We start from the raw sequence: 12,009 nt of genomic DNA, 5'->3' as shown, positions 1-12,009 counted from the left end.
ACTAATTGGAATTTAAATAAAAATTTGGGAAAAAATAATGAAAGAAAGTTAAATTAACTCAGAAGAAATATCTGTCCTCACATTTTGTACAATGAAAAGTGTAACTTCATAAAAGCTTAATGCTTTTAGAATCTGGGGAACTTAACTGACCATCAACTTTTTAGAGAGTGCTGTACAAATAAAGATGTTATATATGAACCTGGCGGTAACTATGAATCAAACACCTATAATGTATGCAGAAAACATACAAAGAAAGACTCCAAGTACAACACGAAAGAAAACCATCAAACCACAAAAGAAGAGACCAAGAAAAGAAGGGAACAGAGAAGAACTGAAAAACAACCAGAAAACAATGAACAAAATGTCCATAATTACATGCCTATCAATACTTACCTTATGTGTAAATGTACTAAATCCTCCAATCAAAAGATATGGGGTGACTGAAGGATATGAAAAAAACAAGACCCATGTATATGCTGCCTATAAAAGACTCACTTAAGACCTAATGACAAAAATAGATTGAAAGTGAAAGGCTGGAAACATATTTTCATATGCCATGTAAATGGAAATGAAAAAAAAAACCAGGGTAGCAAATCTTATATTATACAAAATAGACTTCAAAACAAAGACTGTACAAAATGACAAAGACAGGTACTCCATAATGATAAAAGGATCAATACAACATGAGGATACAACAATTGTAACTATCCATGCACACAGGAGCTCATAAATACGTAGAGCAAAAATTAAAAGACTTAAAGGGAGGAAATAGGAGTAACAAGTCATTGTAGAGGACCTTAACACTCAGTTACATCAACAGATGGCTCGTTAGGCAGCAAATCAGCAATGAAACAGTGGCTTTGAATGACACATCAGACCAGATGGACATAACTGATATATACAGAACATTTGATCCAAAAACAGAATACACATTCAACTGCAAGGAACATTCTCCAGAACAGATCATATTAGGCCACAAAATATTTCTCAATGAATTTAAAAAGATTGAATTCATGTCGAGCATCTTTCCTGACCACAGCAGTATGAAACTAGAAATCAGTTACAAGAAATGATTAGAAAAAGCACAGACATGGAGAGACTAAAAAACATGCTACTAAACAAGAAATGGGTCAACCAAGAAATCAAAAAGAAATTTGAAAATAAAAGGAGAGAAATGTATAAATAAAACCTCAGTGATTCAAATCTTTGCCATAGCAGTTCTAAAAGAGAAGTTTACAACACTACAGTCTAATCTCTAGAAACAAACAAAATCTTGAACAATCTAATCTTACCCCTAACGGAAGTAGAAAACAGAACAAATAATGCTCAAATCTAGCAGAAAGAGTAGATAGTAATGATTAAACCATAAATATATGAAATACAGACTAAAAATAATAGAAAATTTCAATAAAACTAAGATCTGATTCTTTGAAAATATAAACCAAATTGATCAACAAGAAGCTAGACTCATAAAGAAGCTAGACTCTATAGATTCAATGAAACCCCTAAAATCAATAACATTTTTCATAGTACTAGAACTAAAAATATAAAGATTTGGTTGAACCACAAGAGAAAGCCATAGGAATTTTTTTTTAAAAGCTTTCACTTACAGTTTACCTACTGGAATATTTTTTCACCCACACGATTTTGTGGCTAACTTTACAAGGAGTAATGCACTGGAGTATCCATTTGTCATTCAGGTTTCACCTTATATAACACTTTTCTGAGAAGTTTTGCCCTTGCTGATCAATCTATTTTAAGGCTCCTGCAATCCTATCAGATGATTTTTTAGTTTTTAATTTAATTCCAGTTAGTTAACATACAGTTAGTGTTATATTAGTTTCCTGTGTACAATATAGTGATTCAACAATTCCATAAATCAGCAGCTGCTTATATAATCTTGAGGGAGAAGTATTAAATTGGAGGATTCAAAATCCCAGATTTTTCTTTTAGAGGGGGAGGAGGGACAGAGGAAGAGGAAGAGAGAGAGAGAATCTCAAGCAGGCTCTATGCTCAGTGTGGAGCTTTAAGGGGGATCAGTCTCATGACCATGAGATCATGACCTTAGCCATAATTAATATTTGGATGTTTAACCAATGGAGCCATCCAGACTCACCTCACAGTCCCTGATTTTAGAATATGCTACAATGCTATAATAATTAAAACAGTATGCTACTGGCACAAAAATAGACACATAGACCAATGGAACATAATAGAGTGCCCACAACTGTAAACTTGAAACAAAAATATAAAATGGGGAAAAGACAGTCTTTTCCATAAATTGTGTTGGGAAGCTGGTCAGCTACATGGAGAAAAAATGAAATTAGACCACTTTCTTACACCATGCACAAAAACAAACTCTAAAATGGATTAAAGATCTAGGTGTTTGACCTGAAACAATAAAATAACTAGAAGAATACAGAAGCAGTAATCTGTTTCTCACCAGCCATAGAAACATTTTTCTACATATATCTCCTTGTCAAGGGAAACAAAAGCAAAATTAAACTACACTAAAATAAAAAGCTTTTGCCCTGCAAAGAAAACAATCAACAAAACATGAAGACAACCTACTGAATGGTACAAGATATTGCAAATGACATATCCAATAAAGGGTTAATATCCAAAATATATAAAGAATTTAACAACTCAACACCAAAAAACCAAACCAAAGAAAATCAAAACATAACAGTCCAATTAAAAAATGGTCAGATGACCTGAATAGATATTTTCCGAAGAAGACATACACATGGCTGGTAAACACATGAAAAGATCCTCAACATCATTCATCATCAGGGAAATGCAAATTTTTAAAATATTTAAATTATTTAAGCCAACATATAGTATATCATTAGTCTCAGATGTAGTGTGCAACAATTTATCAATTGGAATAACACCCAATGCTCAAAACATCATGTGCTCTCCTTATTGCCCATCACCCAGTTACCCCATACCACAACCCAACTCCCCTCCAGCAACCCTCAACTTGTTTCTTATAGTCAAAGGGTCTCTTATGGATTTTCTCTCTCACTGATGACTTCCCATTCAGTTTCCCCGCTTTTCCCCTATAGGGAAATGCAAAATTAAATGAAAATGAGATATCACCTCACACCTGTCATAAAGGCTAAAACAAAAAACAAAAGAAACAACAGGCGCTGGCAAAGATGTGGAGAAAAAGGAACCTTTCATGCACTGTAGATTGGAATGCAAACTGGTGCAGCCACTGTGGAAAACAGTATGGAAATTTCTCAAAAATTTAAGAATAGAACTACCTTATGATCCCGTAATTCCACTTCTGGGAAAGAGAAAGAAAATGAAAACACTAACTTGAAAAGATACAGGCACCCCTGTGTTTATAACACCATTATTTACAATAGCCAAGATATAGAAGCAATCTAAGTGTCCATCAGTAGACAAATGGCTAAGGAAGATGTGGTGTGACATCCCTCTTCCTCTGGCTGCGGTGCTCCCCTCCCAGGTTCCCTCATGCCCTTTTCCTCATCTCTTTCAGTCATTGCTGAAACCTCACCTTCAAAGTAGGGCCCATCCTGACCCCTCCATTCAAAATGCAAATCCTTGGGGTGCCTGGGCGGCTCAGTCATTAAGCCTCTGCCTTTGGCTCAGGGCATGATGCTGGTGTTCTGGGATCAAGCCCCACAATAGGGTCCTCTGCTGGAAGCCTGCTTCTTCCTCTCCCACTCTCCCTGCTTGTGTTCCCTCTCTCACTGGCTGTCTCTATCTCTGTCAAATAAATAAATAAATAAAATCTTTAAAAAAATGCAAATACTCCTGCCTGCACAATGAAATCTTTTGACATACACTTCTTTTCCAATTTACTAACAATTATGCTTCTTTCACTGAAAAAAATAGGAGCACAATTAAAGCATTATTTGTGCCTCCTTTGGTCACTAATCCATGGCCTCCATCTGAATATACCATCTTAAGGATGGTGGTTGCCATGTGCATTGTTGATGACTTTTGAAACCTTGATCACTTGGTACATAGTTGTCCAGTGACGTGTTGAGATAGGAGATGATGCCTCTGGTCTGATGCTTTGCAGTCTGGTGCTTGTGTTATTGAAGAAGGTGGTACACTGTAGAGATATGAGCAGGAAAGAACCTCTACCTTCCCACAAGTCACACATTAGCATGGGACCGAACTCTGTAGGGCTCACTTCGGAGAAACAGGAACTAACTGATCATGTTGATAATGTACGAAGAAATCTGAAGTCAACAGTTATCTCATTGGCCTGGGTCCTACACCAATATCAGCTTCATTTTGTTTTTCAACCATACTGGTTTATGACAAAATGTAATTTTTTAGCAACTTTATTCATTCCAAAAAGAAAAATAAAAACCACAGAATAAATTCCTTAAATTATATAGCTACATTAGTTATAGTTTTTATTGTGTATTCTGTATTGAATTGAATATTCAGCTTTTGTTTATTAACCTTGAGCACTAGCATTTATATATATATTTTAATTAAATCAATGGAGACTTTTTGACACTGCAAATTGAGCTATCCATAGAAGAATCCATAGAAGTCTCAGAAGAGAAAAATTACTCTATGGATGGATGTACTTTGACTAGAGTCATAAAACACCTTTGTTTTCTAGCAGCTGAAAACAATGAGCACTCTAAGTGTACTTCCTCCTCTGGTCTTGTAGAACTCTCTTCAATCACTCATCAATTTAGGAAGAGACGTTTGTGACCGCAGGTGCTGACTTTAATTAAATCATTTCTAAGCTTATCAAGAGGATTTGTTGTAATTTGTGATTCCTCTGGACAAATCAAGAAGTTCACCGTGCACAAACAGGTTTCCAGTCCCTGGGGATCTAGCAACCCGCCCCTGCTATAGCCCTGGATCCAGGCCCCTGCACCCAGCTGCAGCCATCAGAGGTGTCCCCTGCACTGCTGAGGAGCTCACATGAAGTAAGTCCTCTCCCTGTCTGCAGCTCTTGCATGAAGGGAGAGATATGGCCATTTTCCCAAGAATTTGCTTCTTCAATTCTTTTTTGTTGTTGTTTCAGATTCTTTTTATGCTAAGTCCCTTGTCTTTCACAGTAAGTCTCCTCTCTCTGTGGTCCTACTCCCACACTTACCATTTTTTCCCTTATCATTTCCTTTCTATTCCATTTCTCTCATCTCTTTCCTGTTACACTTTTTATTCTTCTGTCTTCTCCTTTCATTGCTCTTCTTCTATAAAGCTCGTTGCTCTGATTAAAATTATAGAGTTTTTCTTCCACTTTGCAATCTTCAAACTCAACTCTTATATTGAAATGTGTTTTATTTTTAATACACCTTACTTTTTATGTTTGTTTATGCCTTTACTAATCTTCCACCTTCTTGGACTGTTCTCATCTGTTCTCATTTCTCTGACTTTATTTATTGTCTTTAAAACTCTGTTTTTAATTTCCTCTTGAATTTCCCCTGCTTTTCTTTTTATCGTCTAGTTTTGTTACTCCCTTCCTTGTCTGAGCATCTGTTTTATTAAATGCATATATTTTATTCCTTTCTGTCATTTATTTACATTCCTTAATAGTTTCTGTACTATTTTTCATTCTTTTATAATGCCCTTCACATAAGACTAAACACCTGTTACTATCATTCATATGTGCTCTGCCTAACTCTTGCACATGTTCTAATTTAATACACTTAAAAACTTTTGGTGAGTGTATTTTCACTCTCATTTATTCCTGTATAGTTTTCTTTTCATGTATAAGTCTTCTATGTCTCTCTTTGCAAGTCTAATTTAAACATCACTTAAAATATTTTTATGGACCAATAAAGTGGCACACATCAGAAATTTAAAAACATTAAGAAAAGTGCTGTAAAAATTTCAATTCATTCCAAACTTTATATATCTATATAGAATACTTTCTATAAAATATATCATTCCCACATTCAGATTTATAAACTAATTTGAAAAATAAATGCTGCTTTCTCTAAGGTGCATTTCTAGATGTTTGCTTCCATCATTTTTACTTATCCAAGTTTGTATAAATTTATATTGTTTTTACTCTCTCTTCTTCTTTTCTTACTATGAGTCCATTCCCTCCCATCCTGTTTCTGCTATTAGTGTTTTTTTTCTCTTTCTTTCATACCCAATTCTCTTTTCTCCTCTACTTTTTATTCTATTCTCACATCTCTTTTTATTAATTTGTAGTTTTAATTTTTTAATTCACTTTTCCATTTGTTGCCATATGGTAATAAATTTATTTTTTGTTGTTTGTTAATTTTGTTATTAGTTCTTTATTTTTGATTGCTTTGACACCCTGTTCCTCACACTTGTAAGTGCCTTCTGATATTTAATGTATACCAATTGATATCTTTTTTTGAGCTTTATGGTTCTAAAAATCTGAAAAACAGATGAACAGGAGGAAAAAACCCCAAATTTGTTCATGGGGCTATGGGAACTCACAAAAGAGAACCTTGTAAATTATTAAAAATGAGATATTTTATACTTAATCTCAAAAGGGAAATGGAGTGAGGGTGAAGAGGATTATGAGACGAACAAGTAGGTTTCCAGGGGAGCAAAAGGGAGATACAAAAAGTTTGTGATGATCATTGTCTATGCAGGTGTAAGTGGTATTTTGCATCCTTTTCATGGCAATAAAACCCCCCCAGAGAAGGGATTTTTTTTTTTAAGTTTCATTCCCAGAAATTCCTGCTTTCAGTGAGGTAAAAGAAGCTCCTAGAAGACTTCTCTCCTGCAACCATTGAATGTCAAATGTCTTTGCTTTAAATAATCTTCATCATAACTTTGAGAATTTAAGTGGGTCTCCACAATCCTGTCTAAATGTTTTCAAAGGAGATTCTTTTTTTTTATTTTAATTTTTTTTATTATATTATGTTAGTCACCATACAGTACATCCCTGGTTTCCGATGTAAAGCTCGATGCTTCATTAGTTGCATATAACACCCAGTGCACCATGCAACAAGTGCCCTCCTTACTACCCATCACCAGTCCATCCCATTCCCCCACCCCCTCCCCTCTGAAGCCCTCAGTTTGGATTCTTACTCAGATAACTAATGTTTCTGGAAAATTATCCTTTTTTCTTGTTTTCCTAAAGTTCCCCATCTCATGTTTTCTAATTTATTCTGACAGACATATATCCTAGCATTTTTCTATTTCTTGTTCAACTTTACCTTCCCAGTAATCCTCTCTTTGCTTCTGTGCCTTTTTTATTTGCACAGTTTTCTTTAGCTGTTTGCCTGCCTCCACTTGTGTTCTTTTTCTTTTTTCTCTCCCTTTCCCCTCATTCTGTTTAGCTGATTTCCCTCTTGGGATGACACCGCCTACACCACCCTGTGCTTTCTAGTTTTACTTGGTCCTTCATATATATTGTCCCTCTCTTTACTTTTTCAATTTGGTTAACTGTCCTCTCCTGATCTTAATTCTCTTTCTCCTATATTTCCTTTCACCTCTTCCCCCTATTTCCTCATTTCTTTTAACCATTCTCTCCACATATTGCCTTGTTTTTCTTCATATTTCTTGGCTCTTCATCATCCTTTGTTCAGAGAAACAAAATATAGAAACGATTTGTCAAGATCAGTGCAACAAAAGGGTTTAGATTCTTTTGAAAATTGCATTTTCATTTCATTTCATAAATTTTGCATTTCATTTCATTAACTTTAAATATTCATAAGAATTGACCTTTTATGACAGTGGATATTCTGATTTAAAAATGTCAATGTAGTTCTACTTATTTCTGTCTTTCTTAACTTCTATCAATTGATTTACATAAGTTTATCCAAGAAATTTTTGCAGAAATTTGAGATTATGTCATAGTATTACTTATTGTAAATCCTTTATTTTCTAAAATTACATTGTCTAGTCAAGGAAATATCTTTTATATCATGAGTTGCAGTACCTATGATAATATTTTTCTCTAGAGTTTTAACCTTATTTTCAGTGTAGACCATATTATCATCAATAAATAATAATAATCACTTTTTTTTGGTCTTTGGGAGTGCTTATCCTTTTTAAATTGTTTACCACATATGTTACGAGATAAAATGTAAAAAAAAAAAAAGGAACTGGATAGTTTGTACACTTCTGACATTTCTGACTAATAAATAATTATATTGGATTTCATAATGTATTAGTTTGTTCTGTTTATATTAGGTAGCTACCTTGCACAAAGTTAATAATTTCCTTCTTATTTATAATATATTACAGAATTTTATTTTTATCATAAATGGGTATTAAATGTATATGGATGTACTTTTCCCATGTACTGTGATAGTCATGCACCTTTCTTCTTTAAGATGTTAATATGAACAATTATGTTAACAGATTCCCTGAAGTTAAGCTATCTTAGCATTTCTTAGTAAATCTAAACTCCTCACAATACATTATTCTTGTTTATATCTTGGTGCATACAGGTTACAGTTATTTAGATGTATATTTATATATTTTATTAAGGTGAAATGAATATGACATAAAATTAACCATCTTAAAGTGTGCCTTTCAGTGGCATGTATAATATTTGCAATGTTGTACAACCACCACTTTGTTAAGTTTCAAAACATTTCATCACCTCAAAGAAAGCACAGACACCCCCTTCCCCACCCAGTCACTCTTCCATCCCTCATCCTTCCAATCTCTACCAACCACATGTCTGCGTTCTGTCTATGGATTTATGCATTTTGGAGATTTTTTATAAATACAATCATACTCTAAGTGACTTTTTGATTGTGAGTGGTTTTACTTCTAGGCTAGGCTTTGTCATGCAAGTGTGGTCATGTCAGTAGTTAACTAGGGGATGACCGGTGTCTCTTATGGGTTTTGCTATTGCATGGAATGGAATGGCTTGACATATACTTTTGGAATTTGGCTGAAGATTTCTTCTCTGTGCATGCTCATCCCATAAAAGTCTAGGATGCTTCACTTGTAGTGTGGTGGGTTTGCAGTGAGGTAGAACAGCAAGCTCCACCTAAGGGCACTTATCAAGATTTTGCTTGTGCCATGTTTACTCTATACTGACTGGCCAAAACAAACCAAGTGACAACCCACATTAAAGGGACAGAGAAAAGCCACTTCATGGGTGGAACCTCAATGTCAGGGGAGAATTTATAGGCATTTTTGCAGTCTACCACTTCCTGGTATCAAGAAGAAATGAGATAAAAGGAATTGGAGACAGGGAGTAGAGGCAATTCCTCAGAGGAGACTTGCTCAAAATAAGAAGAGAAGTTATTCAAGAAATGTGCAAGATACACAGTACATTTGCATATTGATGGAAGAAATTTGATAATGCCTGAGAGAGAAAAGAATAACAGAAAACAGGGTCTTGAGCAGCAAAGATATTTCCAGATTTATTGCACAAATGCATGGATAGACTCTGTCAAAAAGCTTAGACAACCCATTCTCAAAGCCAGGGGACAAAGCTGAGGTTCTGAACAAGGATACAGAAAGTGAGATTGATGTACAGGTGGAATTTGGGGGAATACCTTTTGATTGCTTTATTTTTCTAAATGAAACATGAAGATCATTGGATGAACGAATGAAGAAAATATGGTATATATATATATACACACACACACACAATGGAAAGTATATACACAAATATATACAATGGAATATCATATATAATAAATATATATGTACAAGGTATATATATAATGGCATAGTTTTCATATATATAATGGAATATGTATGTGTATATATATATTATATATTCATACAATGGAATTTACTGAGTCATAAAAAACAAGGGAATCTTGCCATTTGCAAGAACATGGATGGAAGTTGTTGGCATTATGCTAAATTGAATAAGTCAGACAGAGAAAAACATATTTTGTATGACTGCACTTACATGCGGAATTAAAAATAAATTCCCCTAACGTCCACTGAATTCACAGATACAGAAATCAGACTGTTAGTTGACAGAAATGGAGATTGAAGGATCTGTGAAATGGTGAAGGGAGTCAAAAGGTGTAAACTTCCAGTTATAAAAAAATAAGTCATGGGGATGTTATGGGCACCATGGACACCGTATTTAATGGTGCTGTATTGTATATTTGAAAGTTGCTTGGAGTTTAGAATTTAAAAGTTGTCATTACAAGAAAAAAACAGCGTGACTATGTGTGGTGATGGATGTTAAATTGACTTATGGTGTTGATCTCTTTGTAATATATACAAATATCAAATTACTATGCTGTATATCAGAAACTAACATAAAGCTTCATTACAGTTATATCTCAATAAAAAATATGCAATGCAACATCAATTGAATATGAGATTTGGAGAGGATTTGTTGGTATTTCCAGAATGCACAAGTTATGAAATTGTCCTCAAAAGGAGTGAGAAAGTGAATGCTCAAGGAACAGTCTAGAAAATTTAGTGTGATTGCCGGCTGAAACGAAAGATCACTGGAGCAAAGTGGTGAAGAATTTAATATAAGTTCACTTTATAAGGTTCAGTGTTTTTCTCTAGCCTTGTTTATTTGAGTAGAATGATGTGAACTAGGCAGACTACGTGTGTGTGGCCTATAGAAGTAAGAAAAAAAGTGATGGCATCACATGCTTTTGCATGAAATGATTATAATCCTGGATCAAGGAAGTTTAGGTGAAGACGAAAGATTAGGAGACATTGTGGAGAGTAAAGAGATCAATGTTTTTCAGACCCAATTGATGTCAAAGTAATTTTGGACTCAGAGATTACATAAACTAAGCTGGAAATAGCTGGTACCAGGAGGATTAGATGCTTGGAAGTGACACATAATGAATTTACAATATTGGCAATGACAAAGTCTAGTATGTGGGTAGGAGAGTGTGGATGAGGTGGGGGAAGGCAGAGGCAGGAGTGTTGGAAGACAGGAAATCACAAATGTGAGAGAGGCTGAGGATACTGGATAGGTCATTTGAGTGGATACTACGATCACCAAAAATATGACAGGAGGTGAATTGAGGAGTGTTATAGTGAGTCAAGTTTTAAGAAGGGGAGTGATTTGGGGTGAGTAGATTACTTCCAAACGGACAGTGGTGGATATAAATTGATGACAATTTGCTTCAAAGATGGTATGATGAATTATCTGAAGTGCTGGGGATCAAAGAAGACATTCCCACCTCCAGGCCTGGTGATATAGGGGACAGGGGAGAGATAGATCCCACTACCTGAGAGATATTCAAGAGATCAGTGACTTTAGGGTAGAATAAAAAGATGAAGTGAATTTTGAAATCAGAACTGGAGGATGCAGTGTACTGACCCAGGAGCTGATGTGATATCGTGTACGTCGGAAGGGTCTTGGAGTTGGGAAGGTGTGTACCAGGGTCAGGAAAAGCATTTTAAAGAGCCAGATGATCATGTGCGACTCTGGGGATGGAGTCTTCTGCTGGTGAATGACTATAACAATAATGTGTGTGTCATGTACAGTAGAAACAGAATAATATGCATTAAAATATGTAATAATTTTCTGTTATTCATGGCAGAAGATGGAAATTCATTCAAATATTTGAGGTGAAGTTCAGACTATAAACATAGGACATAAATGGAATCTGTATAAATCTGAAATATTGTTTTTAATAAACAAAAACAACTTCTTTAGATTATTCAATTTATTTTTTAGAATTATACTTATGTCTTCATAAAAAGCATGCTTTATCTCATCCCATATATTCCTGTGGAGGGACATCAATATTCCTTGATATTTACCTCTAGAACTAATTCTTACTTTCCTGAATGTTGTTACAGAGCATCTGCACAACCTCCTGTTGAGGGTGATCTTACCTCATGGAGTCTCCATATGATCCCATTATTTCCATCAGGCTTACAAAACATTTTCGGTTCCTTTTGAATCTGTGCAAGAGTGTATCCAAGTATAAGAGACAAATGAATGTGATGGTTTCAGGTGATACTATTTTGGGAGTGTTCATTGTCTCTCAAATCGGGATTGGTTTTATTGGAAACACATTGCTACTGGTGTTACTCATCAACACCTTCTTAGTTCAGCTACATACAAAGAAGCCTATAGATTTGATATTTATCCATTTAATTTTAGCAAATGTC

This window comes from Ursus arctos, unplaced genomic scaffold (genome assembly GCF_023065955.2).
Source record: "Ursus arctos isolate Adak ecotype North America unplaced genomic scaffold, UrsArc2.0 scaffold_5, whole genome shotgun sequence".
Classification (NCBI taxonomy): domain Eukaryota; kingdom Metazoa; phylum Chordata; class Mammalia; order Carnivora; family Ursidae; genus Ursus; species Ursus arctos.
The sequence above is the reverse complement of the archived record's forward strand: the minus strand, read 5'-3'. Positions refer to the sequence as shown.